Source organism: Lissotriton vulgaris, chromosome 8 (genome assembly GCF_964263255.1).
Source record: "Lissotriton vulgaris chromosome 8, aLisVul1.2, whole genome shotgun sequence".
NCBI lineage: Eukaryota > Metazoa > Chordata > Amphibia > Caudata > Salamandridae > Lissotriton > Lissotriton vulgaris.
Window position 1 is genome coordinate 1,470,420,686 of NC_141696.1, and position 19,781 is coordinate 1,470,440,466.

Consider the following 19,781-nt stretch of genomic DNA (forward strand, 5'->3'; position numbering starts at 1 on the left):
AAGAGAAGTCGTACAATCTGGGCCCATTGCCGCAGGGAGGTCCTGTCCCATCTTAGGGCTTTTCTGAGGTCCTTCTGGATTATGGATACCTTTGAGGATGGTAGGCTCAGCGAAGCCAAAGTCAATTTAAAGAGAAACCCCAAGAAGGTCATCTGTTGTGCGGGTATCAGTTCGGACTTTTGCTTGTCAATGATGAAGCCTGGATCCTGAAGTGGCGCAATAGTCATATTCAGATTGCATCTGAGTTGCATCGGAACCTGGTCAATGAGTATGATGTTGCCCAGGTAAATAATCATTTGTACTCCTTTTGTGCAGCGGGTTGCTGCCACTGGCCGCAGTAACTAGGTGAAGCACCAAGGGTCAGATGAGGGGCTGAATGGGAGAGCCCAAAACTCATAAATGTGTCCCCTCCATGTGAATTGGCAGAATCTCCGGTTTGGTGGGTAAACGGGAACTAAAAGGTAGGCATCCTTAATATCCAGCCTGACCCTCCAGTCCCCTGTAAGGAGAATATCCCTGAGAAGATGGATACCCTCCACTTTTAAGTGGTGATATACCAGCCACTCGTTAAACTCTTTCAAGTTTATGATGGTGATGGGCCTGAATCCCTTTTGTTTTTTCTCCACGAGGAATAAGTTGATCAGAAACTGGTTTGGGTGAAGTACTGACCTGTAAATGGCACCTTTTTGCAAGAAGTTCTGCTACCTCAGAGTCTATAATAATAATCCACTTTTGTATAGCGCGAACAATCACCCGTAAGGGTCTCTAGGTGCTGGGGGCCATCGGGAAGATTAAGCAAGCTATTGCCCAGAGTCACATGGTGCTGGGCTAACCTGCCGCCAGAGCCGGGGATCGAACCCTGATCCCCAGATTCCAGCGTCAGTCGCCCTGGCCGCAGCGCCACACCTCTCCTGGCTGCATGCCTTCCATTGAGAGAACCAGTGGCCTCGGACGTAGCTCCTGAACAGGGGATTCCTAAAATTCTATGTGGAATCCTCTCACTGTTTGTAGGACCCAAGGGTCCTCTGTAATCTTTCCCCAATTCTATGCATACTGCAGAAGTCTCCCCCATAGATCTTGAGGGGATGAAGGCAAAATGCTTACCAGAGTTTCCTCCTGGGATGTCGTTGGCTGCTCTGCCGGCTCGGTTGCTCTCTCATCTTTCGGTACCCCTGCTGGGGTAGAAGGTCCCCCGTCGGCCTTCATTCCAGCCATTGTTCCTCTTGAACTGACCTCGTGAGGAACCTCAGTAGTATGGTCAGTCGGAGGAGCGGTCTCTGTCTCTTTCTGGCCCCTGCAAAAACCTTCCTGGAAAAAATCTTTTTAATGGAGGCTTGCACCTTGTTGAGGGCAGAGAAGGTTGTTACAAAAGTATTCAGCTCCTTGATGAAAGGGTCCCCAAATAGGTTACCTTGTGCTATGGCCCCGCCCCAGACTTAGCCAGTTTCCCCAGCTTAGGGTCGATCTTAATGAGAAGAGATCTCCTTCTTTCCACCGTCAGTGCGTAGTTTGTGTTACCGAGCAGGCATATTGCCCTCAGTGCCCAGCCAGCTACTATCTCTGTGTGCATAGGAACCCCAAATTGCTAAGAAAGCTCTGCTATTTGAAAGATTTGGGTGATATGTCCAATTACATCTAAGAGTTTGTCCTGGCAGGCCCTCTACGATCGATCAATGCCCTTCTTAGGGTCTCTCATATGTTTACTAAAAAAGGTGCATAGTTCATTGTCTATGTCAGTTGTGGCTGCTACCTTCCCTTTCAGTGATAGTCTTGGACACACTCCTCCTGAGACTTGCCCTGACATCCTCCTCCAAAAGATGGTGGATTTCGCTGGCGACATACTCTGCAACTTTTTGGTCTGGGGTCCACTCGGCTGACCTAGGATGATACATGTCAGACGGGTTGAACATGTCTGAATGCCCACTGTCTCCTTCTGGGGACTCAGAGGGATTGAATCCAGGGCGCCATGGTCTGCACCACTTCTTTTCAGGTGTTTATAAAACTTTGACGAAGCAGTGTTTTGCGGAAAGGCAATATGCAAATGTGGGCTACATTTTTTTATCATGCCCGGGACGATTTCTAGTCCTAATCCAACCCTGCATTAGGTCTTGCGTTACTGAATGTTTGAGCTATTGTCGTTGCATTATTATTTGCAACGCCAAAAGGTCAAACTGTCCCTAATGCAAGACCTACTGCACTGCAAATGCTTGTCATTACTGGAACTGCTCCAGACACACCCTTGGCCATTGAAAAGAAAGCCCAAAAAGAATTATGCCTTTTGAAATGAACACTCATCACTCCCGCCACTTTTGTTGTCGCATGTCAAGCTCATGCTTGCAGGGCGAGGATTCCCTCGTCCGTCCTCACGGGCCAGTCGTTCAGCCCTAACCCATCCCGCCCTGCAGAAAAACAAAGGGGGATATTCTCAAGACCGTATGATAATTATCGCATAATTAGCTTAATGCAGCTCTTTACATCGCAGTCTATCTCGGGAAAATATCACTGTTTTAACGTTGCATTCTCAACACGGCGGTACCATGCGATACTCTCACGACAACGCATCAAATGTCCACTATAAGGTAACCGGGATGGCAATAAAAAAGTAAACCCCAATGCGAAAAAAGTTGCGATGGTCCCAACCAAATAAAAAAATCTGCGATAATCTTCCCCAGGCCAGCAACTCACACATGTCAGGTGGGAAAATCACTATAAAAGTTGAAAAAAAACATACAAACAAAAGCCAAACAACAGCGAAGCACAATGGAGGGAGCCGGAGCAACAGGGCAACCAGAACCCCACAAGCCCCCGGAAGACCAGCCTAGGACGTCGGGGTCAGGGAAGGGCAAGGACAAGAAGAGTAGGAAGAAACGGTTCAGTCCGCAGGAAAACAGGATTCTGATAATGGAGGTGTATCATTGGCAATAAAAAATTTAATATGGCAATCCATCGTGGACAAGGTGAATGCAGTCGGAGTGCTGAAGAGGACAATGGAAGAGGTCAAGAGGTGCTGGAATGATGTGAAGCTAAGATAGGGTGTTTAATGCTTTTATGACAAGCTGTCGAATAAAGCTTTTGAATTTGATGTGAAGCGCAAAACCAAGCAGAAACTCGCCAAAAACCAGAAGGCAGCAATGCAGACTGGAGATGGGAGTTCAGCACCGCAGGAGGAGCTGGACGAGAGGGAGGAAATGGTGTCACAGTCATCAGTGGGGAGACGGTGGCAGGAGTTGCGGGACCGGGCACTGCTCAACATGACCGGACACAACAGCACCAGGGTGAGTAATGGCCAAGAACTGAGGGTACGGGGGAAGATGGGCACAATGGCACACATGCACAATTAAGGGCCCGATTCCGATCTCGATCGGAAGGCCACCGAATCGGGTTCGTCATTAGCGGATCGATTCGGAGGCTGAATTTCCGTCCGTTTCATACACGGGTCCGGACGTCGAAGTACGATACGAACAAGCTCAAAATCTCCGTCCGAATTGTTTCCCGGTCCGAACCGCTCCGTACGTCTCGGCCGTAAGCTAACCATGGTGCCCAATGGAGGCTTATTCCGACCTAGCTAGTACGATGCTCGATTCGGACATCCGGATTGGGTCGGAGCTTCCGGCTCGCAATAGCGCCCGGAGTTGAGCTTTGGGGGTCCTCATCGAACCCCCCAGTTACCCGCAGCCTTACGACTCGGACACAGAGGGAGACCCATGGGTCTCCCCAACACAGGCTGGTATGGTGCAGATGGCACCAACGCGTACCCACTGTAGCGGGGGCACTTGTCCACAACGTACCCATTCAGTCAATGGGAGCCCATGTATGCATTGTACGATCGGCTCCCATTGACTTCTATGGGAGTCCGACCGAACCGAGTCCGAAAGCATACGGCCGCATCGTACTCGCTCGGTTGGACTGCAGGAGTCCGGATCGGTCGTAAAACACCCCGGATCCGGTTCGGTCGGAGTGCTTTCCAACCAAGATCGGAATCGGCCCCTAAGTAGAGCACATCTTCGGACAAACCATGCCCCAGACCCCCAACTCCCACCAAGAGACCAATGTACCCAAGTATGCAACATCTCAGCACTGTGTAAGCACAGAAGTCAAAGGCACACCGCATGAAAGGGAGAAGGGGCAACAAAATCAGAGTTGCAGGGGTGACTCCCCCAAAATACAGCACACAGACATTACATGCAGAGCACATCAAAATTGACAACAAAGTGGTACAAACAGCAACACGTCCACAACAGAGCAGAGGACACAACTGGTGCTGCTTGTGTGTAGAAACTGGCAAATCACATTTGACATTGTAGGGAAATTGCCAATGTACAAATAAAAACACACATCCATGATGTTGTCGAAGTGTCCACTGTCCCGCATCACACAGATAGCTGTTCCCAAACAGTCACAATGTACACTGACATGCAGTCTGAATGTAAACATGTACAATGCATCAACAAACATGTGAACACAATGTTAAATGCATCTCCCCTTCACATTGCAGAGGGAAATCCAAAGCCTCCTGCAGAGCAGCCCGAACCTCTCTTCTCTGATGATGAAGAGGACCACCACACCTTCGACCCCAACGCCGTCCAACAGCTCGTGGAGAGCCTCCGTACCCCACCTCTAGGAGCAGGGCAGCCTTGCTGCAATGAGGAGACCCCACCCCATGCACAGACCACACAGCAGGCAGCACCCATCACCATGGATGCCTCACTGGACCCCCACGAAGAACTTATGGCCTTCCAACGCCGTGTGTTGGGGTGCCAGGAGAAGGTGGCTGAACAGGTGTGGGTGGGGTTCGACCGCATGGCAGCCATACTAGATGCCAGACGTGGGTGTCTAAGTCCCATCCGGGACCACTCACAGTCCCTAACGGACACCCACAGTCCGCTCCATGCTCTCCAACGAACCATGGCTGACATTGCTGGAGTCCTGACTCAGAGACAAGAACAACTGTCTAGTCAGAGTGGCTCTAGCGATCTCACCCAGGAGTTGGGACACATGCGGAGGATCATGGAGAACATGGAGCGGATGCAGGTGGAAAGAGCGGCTGCCATGGCTGCACACCAGCGAGAGGTAGCTGGGTTCCTCAACACCCTAAAGACTCTCCTCATGGCATTGCTGCCACAAGGCCTGGCGCTGATGCATGCTGCTGCTACCATTCCATTCAAATCTCCACCCCCTGAAGTGTCAGTGCGACACAGTGCAACAGACATTCCATCTCCTGGCCCCTGAGGTATCACTGCCACACAGTGCTGGAGACAGAACACCACCACCCACACGTGAGGCACATGCAACAGCAGAGGACGAAGATGCAGATGAATCTGTCTTCATGGTGAGAAGGACGCAGTAGCATTCATCTCCGCCATATGGCCGGTTTCTGCTTGCTTCTACCCTCTGCATCATCACCTTCCACTGTCCCCTGATACACTCTGCGACACTCACCTTGGACCTCGACATGGACGGCCATATACTATTTGGTCTTCAATGACACAGTAATCAGACTGCTGACTGAGCTCTTCCCTTTCCATTGCACTTGTCATTCCCTGAAGGACTCTGGCTGGCCCTCCACGGGCCAACAATGTAAAGCGGGGTTTGCATGGCCCTGTACTGTTCCAGCTACAACACTGAATGTGCATTAAACATTCATATTCACACAGATGTGTCATGTCTATGATCTTTCAAGTGTGGAAGTATGGATGAATATAGACTCAGTGCTTTCCACTTACATCCATGTTGCTCATGTTGTGGGACTTGGGTCACAGGGTCAAAGGAAACGCTTTGTTGGGTAGCTGTGCGCCATACAAATGCAAACAAATAAATAAAATAAACATTGCAGATTGCAGTCCCGGTGGCGCCGGCACTACAAAAGGGACACACGCATTAGTTACTTCATTGTCCAGCCCAGGACGGAACCACGCCCAGAGCTCCGGGGTCATTATTCACACCCATACGCCAGGCCAGCCCACTCCGCTTACGCACACGGGAGGGGGAGACAACGCTACATGTCCCCGGTCTTCCCTATGGTGATCTGCTGATCACAGGTCTAGTTGTCACCATGCCACAGCCACTTCCTCACGGCTGGCTTACACCCACACCACACCCATCCAGCACACGCATCACAAGACATGTAACTCTGCCAATAAAACGTACCGGGCACAAGTGCTGGATGCCATTTCCACTCTCTATCTGGGTGTATCGGTGTGGGTATTATTTATGCATGAGGGCCTAGGGCCCTGCCACTTCACATTCCCCAGTGCGGGAGGTGACATGATGGTATCCGCACCACGGAACGCAATCATAAAGGATCCATGATTTGCGGGGCACAGACTTGGTGGCACTGGATACACTGTGGCCGGCACAGGCACACCGCCACGGGAAGGTGACTTTCGGTGCACTGAGGTAGGGGCATGTAGTAGGGTAAATGTTCCTCTTCTTACCCTGCTCTCTCTTTCTCCTTGTTGTTCAGTCTGAGTATGTATGGAATGTTGAGTATGTCATGGAATGTTGACCTGTCTGATGTGAGTCAGTTGGTGTCAGAAGGCTGAGCAGCTAGGAGGCTGCTCCTGGTGGGGTGTACTTACAGGCCTTCTTACCATCTTAGCTATACTTAATGCTTCTGTAACTTGTACCTGAATAAAGTTACGTCTTGGAACCACAACCTGGCCTCCTGTGGACTTTCCTACTATGACATTTTGGGCTGGCACAATCTGGTCTTCAAATTTGAATGCGTGGATTCAAATTATATGGACTTCCATTCAAGAAATCTTCCTACAGCAGCTAAGAAACCTACAGAATACTGCAACTACATCAAAGAACCCAAGCTTGTTACATCCACCTGTTACTACTTGGCAGCCCCAGCCCCACCAGTGACCATTTGACACCGGTCAGCCTCAACTCGGGCGTGCCAGTTTTCATTTCTCTCAAGCTTGGTGAGTCCTGTACTTTTTGCGCGGTTGCTATCTCTACAGCCTGCTTGCAGTGTTTTCCTTCATTACGTACTTACATCTTTTCAGCTTTAACCTCTACATGCCAGATTCTACTTTACTTCAACTGGTATCCTTCAGTCATTTACAGAAACCTGGCATCTTTCATGGCTGTGTTTGTGTTGTAAACGAGCATTTTGTGAGTATCAGCGTTTAATTTAACTGGGCTGGCACCATTTATTAATTTCAAAATTCAACGTGGGATACCCATACTGGTATCTTGAGGTGTGCAAGATTTTATCTCACTCAAGCTTGGTGAGTTTGCCATTTTAGTTTTTCTGGCTTTCCTGCGTTGCATTTATGTGAGGCTTTCATACTACGACAGAGCACCTTAAGTGCTGAGCGGGTGTGCAGCCTGCGATGATGCCCCGTCCTGGCAGTCCAGACTGGGGATGATTTATGTGAGGCCTGCTGGACCGCAGTGTAGGCCTTAGCCAGCAGGTAGTGCTAGCCTAGCGGCACGTGGCGTTGCCTCGCGGGCCACAGAGTTAGTGGCACCTAAAGGGCTGAGCGGGTGTGCAGCCTGCGATGATGCCGTGTGCACTGATATGATCACTACTGTAATGATGGATACAGATACCCTGGACACTAGGACCTGCCCGAGGGAGAGCGAGGACGGGCGGATAGGGAGGAGCCAGGGGCTGGGGACGGCAGTTAGCCGATGACCCAGTAGGACGAAGGACGTGAAATAAAGAAGCTCCCGCATAACACCCTGTGTCCGTGTCTTTGTATGCGCAAGGACACTACATCTGGCAACGAAGGTTGGGATCGGAACCTGTGGCGTGAGGAGGACGGCTAACTCGATCGGCGCACGTCCCTGGATTGTACATCCAGCATTGTGAGCCACTGCGCGAGCGCCCTCGGGCGCTGGGAGCCCACCCCAGCTGTCCAGAGGTGTGTTCACCGGCCCGTAGCTCACTCCGCTGCATCGCGTGTGTGTGTGGTCCGTCCTGGGGGTTGGAGCGAGAAATTTGCCTGCTCTCCGGGAGCCCACCCAGGCGGTGCAATAAACATTGAAGGCTGCCTCACCTTGTGCGCCCGCGATGATGCCCGGCTGAGAGGGTGAGTGCTGGCTACCACCGACAATCGGTGAGAGGGAGCTGCAGTGAGAACACCGTGTCTTCGGTTGTAGAAGGCCAAATCTCGTTGTACACGAGATTCTCGTGGCGGCCATCTTGAAGTCAGGCGGCGCGGCCAATCCGCTGTTGGGATCTTTGGCGGCCATCTTGGAGTCAGGCAGAGAGCCTGAAAGCCATCAAGCACTGGCAAATACACGGTGCCCCCAAGAAACAAGCATTGGCGAATACCAAGAAAAGTAAACAAGCACTTGCGAATGCAAGAAGCAAGTCAACAAGCATTGGCGAGTGAAAGGAAATTAAGTAACAAGCATTGGTGAGTGCAAAGAAAAGTAAACAAGCATTGGCGAGTGCAAGAAGCAAGTCAACAAGCATTGGCGAGTGCAAGGAAAATAAGTAACAAGCACTGGCGAGTGCAAGGAAACAAGTAAACAAGCATTGGTGAGTGCAAGAAGTACTTTTGTCAGTACGTGTCGAATTAGCGGGATAGCGCAATGCCTGAACCAGGTCCCATGGGTGTGTTGGGAGTATGGTTCCTGCGCCCTCCAGAGCCCCTTACTCTTGAATCTGGTGGGGTATGGGCCTGTGGTGGCAAGAATGGCTAGAAGATTTCACGGACTTCTTTAAAGGGTCCCATGTAACGGATGCTGGACAGCAACTGATCGCTCTCAGGAATCTTGTAGGCAAAGAAGTTGGACAGATCATAAAAGAGTTGCCTACTGAGTCCGCTGAGTCATACACTAAGGTCTGTGAAGCACTCAACCACAAGATCTTGCACAAAAAGAATGCTGATTATGAGCGATATACATTTAACCTGGCATCACAAGAGAAAGGTGAGCAAATGAGCGTATTCATCACACGTCTGAGACGTTTAGCAAGATATTGTGACTTTGATAATTTTTCCACGGAGGATGCCCTCCGATTGAGAATCATAGAAGGCTGTCTGTCAGAGCTCTTGAGACGCAAATTGCTCAAGAAAAGCTACCCGCTAGATGAGATTGAGGAAATGACAAGAGTCGATGATCAAGCTGACGAGCATGCGGAGAAAATGGAGGCCGGGAGAAGCGAAAAACGTTAGCAGGCGTTCAAGATGCAGTCTCGACAAGTGCATGGACGATCCCCACCACAAGCGCGCTCCTCCAGATTCAAAAAGCAGTACCACCCGTCAAGTCATCAGCGCAGAAGCACGAGTCGCACCAAGAAAAGATCAGAACAACAACTAACATGCTACAGATGCGGCTACGATTTCCCACATGCAGATACATGCCCAGCACTGGGCCAACGATGCCGGAAGTGTGGTAGAGACAATCATTTCGAAAGCATGTGTGGTACTTCCCACAAGGATGATCAACGAGAACCTACCAGACAATATCGCCCCTCAAGCAGCCGTCACCATGTCAGAGCAGTACAGGATAGACGAGACTCATCCACTGGGTCGCCACAATCCAGCTGTCACTCCTGCCGAACACATCAATCTCGATAGTCGTCATCAAGATGGTCTAGATCACTATCACCCGTCTCGCAGGACCGCGACGAATACATATGCTTTGCAGCGGATCCTGATCGTCTAAAGGAATACCCACGGCTAGACATCAGAATTGGTTCCCACCATGCCAAGTTTGTGCTGGACAGTGAGGTGTCGCTAAATTATTTCCCTGTAGCAGAATATCAAAGAATGAAGAAACCTCCCAAATTGATCAACGCCCACGTGCGGGTATATACGTGGATGTCAAAGAAACCACTCCACTGTCTTGGGAAGTTCGCGACCGATCTATCATATCAAGATCGCACCATCCAAGCCTACATCCACGTCATTGATGGGCCTGAGGCGGACTGCCTACTCAGCCTGCCCCCGCAGAACGAATAAGGCTGGTGGACATACTAGACAAAGTGGATGACAAACTGGACATTACTCAGAAGTTCCCTAAGCTATTCCGAGGTCTCTGGAAGATGAGAAACTGCCAAATTAGACTCCACATCAACGAGCAAATCACACCAGTGGCACAACATCACCGTAAAATCCCATTTCATCTACAGGAAGCCGTGGAGAAGGAGCTCCAAGACTTACTCGAGGCTGACATCATAGAGAGAACTGATGGACCAACACCCTGGTTCTCCCCGGTTGTAGTAGTTCCAAAGAAAAGAGAAACGGACAGAGTCCGTCTATGTGTGGACATGAGAGTGCCTAACACCACGATAGAGAGGGAGAGGCACCCAGGCCCCCACATCAGTGACATGATCACGTCACTCAATGGAGCAAAAATATTTTCAAAATTGGACCTCAACAAAGGATACCACCAACTGGAGTTGCATGAGCGATCCCGATACATCACGACATTTTCAACACATCTAGGGTTGTTCAGGTACAAAAGACTCTGTTTTGGGGTGTCCTCAGCTGCGGAAATTTTTCAGGTAGCAATCAGGAGAACAATCCATCATGTTCCCCATGTACTGAACTACAGTGAGGACATCCTGGTATACGGAGCCACCGCTCAAGAACATGACACCGCACTAGATCGGGTCTGCCATGCCCTGATGGAAGCCAACCTCACGCTCAATCAGGACAAGTGTGAATTTCATAAGCCAACGCTGAAATTCTTCAGCCACGTTTTCTCTGGAAATGGCATGAAACCGGACCCCGAAAAGATAGCGGCGCTAAATGATACACCGAGCCCAGGTGACGTTGGAGATGTGCGCTTGTTCCTGGGTATGGCCAGTTATTGCTCCAGGTACATACAAGACTACGCCACAATAAGTCACCCCCTGAGAACTCTCACCAAACAGGGGCAGCCATTTCAGTGGTCCACTCAATGTGAACGTGCCTTCAGAGACATCAAGGAAGCTGTGGAGTCTGCTGAAAATATGGCCTACTTCAACTACAAAAAGAAGACAGAAATAACCGTGGATGCCAGCCCTGTGGGGCTAGGGGCCATTCTAGCACAGTATAACAGAGATGAAGATCAACGTCACGTAGTAGCGTATGCCAGTAGGAGTCTCACAGACATGGAGAGGGCATACTCCCAGCCAGAAAAGGAAAGTTTAGCTGTCGTCTGGGCCTGTGAACATTTCCACATTTTTATCTTCGGAAAGCATTTCACCTTGGTCACTGACCATCAAGCTCTGATCACAATTTTTGGAAACCCTCGAGCCAAAATGCCGCCACGAATAGAGAGATGGGGCCTCAGGTTACAAGAATACACGTACACCATTGTACACAAGCCAGGGAAAGCTGCAAACCCTGCCGACTACATGTCCAGACACCCCATCAGGACCAACAAATCCAAACGGTCGATTGCGGACGAATATATCCATTTCGTGGTAGATCAGGCCAGACCCCCTGCTGTTCCGCTGGAAGCAATCTGTGAGGCCACTCAGTCAGACGACACCCTGCAGGAAGTAACACGTCGTATACAGACAATAGCTGGTGACATTCAGAAACTAAGGGACAAGGTGACCAAGAGATGTCCGCATTCAAACATGTCCATGATGAACTGTCAATAGCGACAAATGGTCTCATCCTAAGAGACACTCGAATTGTGATTCCAAGACAGCTAAGACAAAGGGTCATCAATTTAGCACATGAAGGACACAGGGGCATAGTAGCCACGAAAAGAGCGCTCCGAGAGCGGGTCTGGTTTCCGACACTTGATCTAATGGTGGAAACAACGTTGAAGGACTGCCCATAGTGTCAGCTAGTGAGCCGCACAGATCCCCCTGCACCGCTGCAAATGTCTCCACTGCCGGATGGCGTCTGGCAGCACATTGCCCTTGATTTCTTTGAGCCGTTCAAATCGGGACAATATGTCCTGGTCATCATGGACGAATATTCCAGGGGCCTCATTTATGAAAAGTGACGCATCGCTGCGTGAAAACAGCGATGCGTCACTTTTCACTGCGCCCTCCTTGCGACATGATCGATGCGTCATATCTATAATATGACGCATCACGTCGCAAGGAGTTACAGATACGTCAGTATTTCTGACGTATCTGTAGGCGCAAAAGTGACGCATTGCTGGAGTGTGTCACAAAAGTGACGCAACTCCAGCAATGCTTCCTTTCACATGGGGAAAGCCCCATGTGAAAGGGCTTGCGTCAGTCTTACGCCTGCTGGGAGGCAGGCGCAAGATTTTGACGCAACAGCGTCCTAAAAGTGACGCAGTGAAATCTCATAGATTTCACTGCGTCACTATTACGAGGCTTTTTGCGGGTGAACGCCCCCTCTGCATACATTATACCTGACGCAGGTATAATGTAGCGCAGGGGTTTACAAAGTGACGCATCTGCTTAGATGCGTCACTTTGTAAAAACATGCGCATCAGGAGGCATGTTTTACGCCGCCGATGTGTCACAAAAAGTGACGCATCGGAAGCGCAAAACTGACGCAAGGCCTCATAAATGAGGCCCCAGATTCCCCATTGCACAACTGTGCACATCCACCAAAGCCTCCAGTGCCATACCAATTCTAGATGAAGTCTTCGCTGCGTGGAGCATTCCTCAAGTGGTAAAATCTGATACTGGGCCCCCATTCAACAGCCACGACTTCGCCGAGTTTGCTCAACACCCAAACTTTAAACACCGGAAAATCACACCACTCTGGCCACAAGGGAATGTAATTATTCATGGCCACGGCAAAGAAAGCCATTCAGCAAGCGAGGCTCACTCGCAAGAGCATCCAGACAGCGCTCAATGAAGTACTACGTGCATACCGAAACACACCCCACTCCACCACGGGCAAATGTCCGGCCACCCTCATGCTAGGCCGATCAGTGCACACCAGATTGCCCATGATGAATGTCCCGGTGAGTGAACCATATCAGGACTCTGACCACGAGGAAATTGTGGCCATGGACAGGCTGAAGAAAGAAAAGATGAAGGGATATGCGGATGAACGTCGACATGCCCCTCATGCTGAAATTCGGGAAGGAGACTGGGTGTTGGCGTGGCAAGAGCAGCACAGAAAGACTGACTGCAAATATCATGATACTCCGTTGAAAGTTGTGAGACAGCAAGGAACTATGATCACCGCGGAAACAGACGGAAGACGAGTAACCAGGAATGTGACACAAGTGCAGCCCTAGCGTAAAAGAACTATTGACTGAATCACTAGTCGAGAACAATGAACAAGAGACACCGCTCAGCCACAGTCAGGTATTGATGGGAACTCCTGATGGGCATGAGCGAGATATCTCTTATCCTCAGTCGCGCCCCAAGCGGACCATTAGAAAACCGTCTTGCCTCGTTGAAGAATTCTAAGTGTCGATCTTAAGCGACGTGAAAGCAAAGGGTGCTGATACATTGCTGGGCTTTGTTTTTATTTACAGAGGGGGGAGATGTAATGATGGCTGCACATACCCTGGACACTAGGACCTGCCTGAGGGAGAGCGAGGGCGGGCGGATAGGGAGGAGCCAGGGGCTGGGGACAACAGTTAGCCGATGACCCAGGAGGACGAAGGACGTGAAATAAAGAAGCTCCCGCATAACACCCTGTGTCCGTGTCTTTGTATGCGCAAGGACACTACAACTACCATAGCAAAATCAAGACCCAGAATCAAGAGTGTGACCTGGTGGCCTGCAGAGCGGGGCTGCATGATGTGGAGGGTGCCATGTTCGCGGGCACCGGGCTTGGAGCTTGCACTGGCAGGTGGTGAGCCCTCTTAGAGACACGCCGGTGGCAGAAGGTGACCAGTGAGGCCTGGGTGCGCAGGGGCGGGCAATCACCACTGGGTGGCGGGAGTTGGTGGGGTGCAGCAGCCTGTGTGCGCAGGGGTGGGCAAGCGATGATGGCATGTGCAATTGTATGGACTCTGCCATTCTTAAATCTGGACTCTGTTTCAGATACGGGACCTGGTGGACCGCAGTGTATACCGGAACGTGGTTGGAGACACACAGGTGGCAGCAGGTGAGCAGTGAGGCCTGGGTCCGCAGTGTCAGCACTCTCTCTCCCTCTCTTTCCCTCTTTCCCTCTTTCTCTCTCTCCCTCTTTCTCTCTCTGTCTCTTCCTCTTTCTCTCTCTCTCTCCCTCTCTTTCCCTCTTTCTCTCGCTCTCTCTCTCCCTCACTTTCCCTCTTTCTCTCTCTCCCTCTTTCTCTCTCTGTCTCTCCCTCTTTCTCTCTCTCTCCCTCTCTTTCCCTCTTTCTCTCTCTCTCTCTCCCTCTCTTTCTCTCTCCCTCTCTTTCTCTCTCCCTCTCTTTTTCTCTCTCTCTCTCTCTCTCTCTATCTCTCTCTTTCGCTTACTCTCTCTGTTGTTTGATGAGCGCAGGACACACGTTCTTATCTAGAATTTTGTCTTGCAGGCTGTGACCTAGAAATTGTCCTGAGAAGATCCGCCATGACTCTTTATAATAGTTGTTTTGAGTTTTTTTGAATGAAATGTTTTGTCTCGTGATTCAAATATGAATGAGTGATTCTCTTTTTTCTGAACACACATAGATTTATTTATTTTTTATTTATTTATGCATTTTTATATAGCGCGGACTTTACCCGAAGGCGTCAGAGCGCTTCACATTAGGAACAGAAATGAAACATAATGAGAAACATTACAAAAGAGCAGATTACAAAAGTATACGTTACTTACATAAGGTAATAGTGACAATTGTGAGCAACAAAATACATGAGGTAGTAAAAATTGTGAACAACCAAAAATACATGAGGTAGTAAAGGTAAAAGTGACAATTGTGAGCAAACAAAATACTTGAGGTAGTAAAAATTGTGAGCAACCAAAAATACATGAGGTAGTAAAGGTAATAGTGACAATTGTGAACAAACAAAATACTTGAGGTAGTAAATTTGTGAGCAACCAAAAATACATGAGGTAGTCAAAAGTGCAGAAGAGGAAAAAGTGATAAGTGTGCAGTTATAAGAGAAAACAGAGTATAATTTGAGGTATAATACTGCAATAAGTGCTAGGCACAAGAACAAGCGTTACGTATGCAAGGTGGCACTTGTGCAAGTATCAAAGGTAAAAACATGTGAGAGGTAGCAACCGTGTGTTACAAGGGCAAAGTGGTGTGTGCATGTTACAAAAGGGCACCGAACACAAGTACATGGAGAGTACTGCAAAAAGGCAGACACTCCAACCACAGGAAAAACACTGGGAAGACACTTCCATGGTCATGGAAAGTAGAAAATATCAGTAGTGGGAAGTCTTCCTCCAAATAGCATGAGGACGTGAATTACTTTTGGAGGTGTCTCTGGAGGAGGAGAACTTTGAGGTCCCTTTTGAAGGCCTGGGAGGAGGCGGTGGTCCGGAGCTGAGGCGGAAACGAGTTCCAGATTCTCACTGCGTTGCCTGAAAAGGATTGGGCCATTGTTCTTTCCTTCTTGAAAGTGGGAGGTTCAAGCAGTAGATTCTCCGCATTGCGTGAAGGTCTAGAGCCTCCAGAGAGTTTCAGTTTATTCGCCAGGTAGCGGGGAGAGGAGGAGTGCAAGGCTTTGTGGGTGATACAAGCGGTCTTGTAGATAGCTCTAGCCTCGAAGGGAAGCCAGCAGAGGGTGGATAACATCGGTGTGATGTGATCGCTTCTTTTGGCCCCATAAATGAAACGAGCTGCTGAATGGAAGACAGACTTAAGTGGGGACAGGTGAGATTTGGGGAGGCCAGTAAGAAGAGAATTGCAGTAGTCAAGTCTGGAGAGGACCAGCGATTGCACCAGGGTTATAAGGTCCTGCTCCGGAAAGAAGCGACGGATTCCCCAAAGAAGGCGCAGTTGGTAGCGAGCAGATTTTGCAATAGAATTGATGTGGGGAGTTAGATTGAGTTTTTTGTCTAGAATGACACCAAGGGATTTTGCGCTGTCGATAATGATGGGTTTATTGTTTAGTAGATTCATCTGATCCATCCATGATTGAACCGGGGGAGGAGAGAGTGAGGAGGAGAAGAGGAGGAATTCAGTTTTGGAGGGATTCAGAATCAATTGATGAGATGACATCCAGTTTTGAATGGAGTCGAGAGTGGAGCTTAGGATGGAGAGGTCATGAGTGGAAGCAACCTTGAGGTAGAGTTGAGTGTCATCTGCATAGAGATGATAGTGAATCCCGGATTTGCTTAGGAGGTTTCCCAGTGGTTCTAAGTAGAGATTGAACAATGTGGGTGCAAGTATAGAGCCTTGGGGAACACCTTGACCCACCGCCACAGGAGAAGAAAGACTGTTCGCTATTTTGATAATTTGAGATCTGTCAGAGAGGAAGGATGCAAACCATTTAAGCACAGTGCCCTCCAAGCCCATTCTCTGTTGAAGAATATTGAGGAGGGTGTTGTGATTAACAGTGTCGAAGGCTGCGGAAAGGGCAAGGTGAATTAGCAGACAGGACCCCCCTGAGTCGAGTATCCTCAGCGCATCATCAACCACTTGAAGTAGGGCTGTTTCAGTGCTGCAGTTTTGGATGAAGCCGGACTGACAATTGTCAAGAAGATCATTGTCCTTGATATGACGAGAGAGTTGTTTGGCTACACATCTTTCCGTGATCTTCGCAAGAAAGGGAAGGTTAGTGATGGGGCGGAAGTTGTTGAGGTCATTCGCATCAGCAGTGGGCTTTTTCAGCAGAGGGGTGACCTGCCCAGTTTTGAAGGAGACAGGAAGGGAGCCTTGCCAGAGGGAGAGGTTGATCAGAGTGGTCCAATAGGAAAGGGAATGGGTATAGAAGTCCAAGGCAATGGCACTGGGGATAGGGTCAAGAGAATGGTTGGAGGGCTTTGTTTCGCGTATGCACTTGAGAAGGGCATCTTCAGAGATGGGGTCAAAGCTCTGCCAAATGGCTAAGGATTTGCGCTCCTCTGGAGGTGTAGGATGAGCAACCTGATCCACAAGTGATTTCACCTTTCCATCAAAGAAAATAGCGAAATCCGCTGCTCTCTTTGTAGAATCCTCCACCTTGGAGGTTGGGGCAGAGCAGCTTGAAGTCTTGATGAGATCGAATAGTTTTTTGGGTCTATTTTTGGCGGAATCAAGGAGGGTTTTGAAGTGCGTCACTTTCTCAAGGAAGATGTGCTTGTGGTATTTGGATCTTGCTGTGCGAAGCAAGGCTAAGTTGTCAGTGGAAGGCAATTGCCTCCATTGCTTCTCCAGGACTCTTAGCTGCTTCCTTTCCTCATAAAGGGATTTGTTGAACCAAGGTGCTGAGGGAGTGGGCCTTATCCTTTTGCTTTTAAGTGGAGCGACGTTATTAATTTCAGCTGCAAGAACTGTGAGGCATTGGGAGGTGAGATCGTCAACAGCTATGTTCGGGTCTAGCCTTGGAAGTGAAAGCAAAGCTGATTCACAGAGGGGACCGACATCAATGTTTTTGACATCACGGAACCAGGAGATGGCCCTCTTGGGTTGGCCAAGAGTTATAGAGTGTGAAAGTTGAAGAGAGAATGGGATGAGGTGGTGGTCAGACCAATCTACATGAATAGGGGTGGTAGTAGAAAGCATGCCTGCTTTAGAAATAACAAGGTCCAGGATTGCGCCCTTAGAGTGGGTTGGTTCAGTGCAGTGTTGGATAAGATCATTTGCCGAGAGGAAGGTGGCCAGTGAGTTCGCAGAGGAGTCTTGCGGTGCGCCCCAGTGGAGATTGAAGTCACCCACGATGGTCTGATTGTCACTTTGAGAGTATTGGTCGCTGATGAAGTCTTTGAGATCTTCTATAAACGAAGAGCTACTACTATAAGGCGGGCTGTAAATGATATGGAATCTGAGCGGTGAACGGTGTTGCAATTGAAGCTCAAGAGAAAGGCATTCAAAGGTGTGGGAGGAGCTGCTAGGAGACGCCTTAAGTTGGAGGGCGTTTCTGAAGATGACTGCAACACCTCCCCCCGTGTTTTCAGTTCTGTCATTCCTAAATATGGAATAACCAGTGGGTACTGGGAGATCAAACATAGAGTGAGAGGTATCTTTGAACCAGGTCTCTGTGAGGAAGAGCATGTCAAGTTTATGAAGGGTGATGGTGTTGGAGATTTCAAGTTTGTGTTTTACTGCAGATCTGCAGTTGTGAAGCAGACAGCGCAGCTCTGTCAAGACTGTTTTGGTGACGGGGGCACTTGGGCTCTGAAGGGTGATCGGGATATTGTACATTTGCGGGGGTGCTCGGGAGGGTTTAGGTGGATGCTTTGTTCTGACAGAGGTGATGGTCGGAATAGTGTAGACAGTGGGATTGCTAGGGTATGCCTTTTGAAGAAGGGTGGCGTTCAAGGGCTTGTGTGAGTTAACGACGTTTGCAGACGAAAGGTTGAGCTTGGCTGTATTGGGGTGAGGGGGCGAGGTGTATCTCTGGGGAAGTTGGGAGGGAGTAGAGGTGCATGGAGGTGTGGAGATCTTAGAGCATAGAAGTGAAATGGCAGCTGTAAGCTGAGAGGTGGAGGTGATCAGAGAGCCTAGCGTATTTTCCAGTGAGAAAGAGGCAGAGCACGGAAGGTTGGGTGGCTCGATTGAAATAATGGGGGATGGAATTGGTGGTGGACGGCAGGGAGAAGTGGGGGGACAGGAGGTGTGTTGGGGGGTGGGGTTCACAGGTGGGGAAAGGTGGAGGTTGGGAGCGGGAGTAAGTGAATTGGGGGTTAAGGGAGAGTTGTCATTGTTGGTGTTGCAAGAGGGAGAGGAATTAAGGACAAATTTAGAGGGAGAAAGGTGCGGAACACGTCGGTAGGGAAGTAGGAGGGGGGAGGTCTGTGTGGCGTCATGGGAGTGTAGGAGGTTTGGGAGGAAAAGAGGTGCATTGGTTGCGGAGGTCCTGTCAGTTAGGAGAGGTAGCAGTGAGGGAACGGTCATCTGGCAGAGTGAGGGGGGGTTGAGAGAAAGGGAAGTTGAGGAGGGGAAGTGGTTCTGCTGGGCCCGAGTGAGGGAGATGGAAGGTGTTCCTTGGAGTGGAAAGGGGGTAGTGCGGCAGTACTGGAGGAGTAGGAGGGAGGAGAGAGATGCGGGTGGGAATGTGGCAAAAATGGGGTGAATGACGAGGGGATGAAGGGGTGGAGAGGAGGGATGGAAGGAGGGCTAAGGGGAGCATAGGGAAAGTTAATTGGGGGAGAGTGTTGGAGGAGAGGTGGACTAAAGAGGGGGGTGATGGGAAGAAGTATGGGGGAGGAGAATACATTGGAGTATCGTGATTGTGCAGATGGGACGAGGAGCGTGTTAGCTAGTGGTAAGGCTGAAGTAATGCGGGAGGGGACATACTGTGGGGGAGGAGGATTAGGAGATGAGGTAAGTTGGGGGGGGAAGGGAAGAGGGCCGACCTGCGCTTCTCGAGAGTGCAGCCAATTGGAGTGGGGTGGGGTCGGCGGAGGAGAAAGGGAGTAAAGGGTGGAGCTGGAAGGAGAGTCAAAGGGAAACCCGGTTGCAGAGACGGGGACTAAGGAGGGTAAGAGGTGGTCAAAGATCGAGAGGCAGGAGTCTTTGCCTTGGATCATGACAGTACCGTTGTTATAGAGTGAGATAGTAAGGTAGCCATTGAAGCACCCAGAGGGGGACATTTTAAGTTGTTTCCCATAAGGGATAGAGGAGGAGGAGGTGACGTTAAGGGAATTGTAAAAACTGTTGGACCAAGAGGGGATGTCGCGAGTGAAGAAGATGAAATCGTTTTTGAGCCTCCGAAGACGACCATTGTAAAATTGATCCACAAAAAGGGAGTCCGGGAAACGTTCAATAGTGTTATGCTTAAGTCGTTTTATTGTAGCTTTAATCTGGTCGGGAGGATAAATGATTTTGTAGCCATTGGCTCCAGCCTTAACTCGAGAGGTGGCCATGTTGGGAAG